We start from the raw sequence: 554 nt of genomic DNA, 5'->3' as shown, positions 1-554 counted from the left end.
ATGCACACAAACACACACACGTTCCACCATTCCGCGCGCACGCACGCAAAACTTCTGAAGAACTTCCGAAAACACGCTTGAAGCTGTTCAGAGTGTCGAACTTTCTGCAGTTATCCCCCCAAAATAGCGAAAAGAGCAGTTTCTACACTGACATGTACGTTCGACAAAACGGACAAGCATTTCCTTCTCAAAGTGAAATTAAGACTTTAAAACTCTTGACCGCTGAAACGTGTTATTTTATTTTATTTTTTAACAGTTCCAAGTGCAGCAACAGCGTCAGTTTCAACCGCAGTTCCTAACTTTTGTTTACTGTTTTATTATAAAGAATAATAATACTAATATTTTATTTTTATATAGCGCAATAATACAAGCATAAACAAGCTCTAAGCGCTTTACAATCCAGTACCTGAAGTGAAACAAGAAAGCATATAAAAAGTAGTAGAAACGTAAAACAGAATCATCGATATTATAAAAACACGATGCATAAAACTCACAAAGTTACATACATGTAACATACTCTCAATACTACAACTGTTACACTCCAACACTCACAC

This window comes from Babylonia areolata, chromosome 20 (assembly GCF_041734735.1).
Source record: "Babylonia areolata isolate BAREFJ2019XMU chromosome 20, ASM4173473v1, whole genome shotgun sequence".
Lineage (NCBI taxonomy): Eukaryota > Metazoa > Mollusca > Gastropoda > Neogastropoda > Buccinidae > Babylonia > Babylonia areolata.
Note: the sequence above shows the minus strand (reverse complement) of the source record.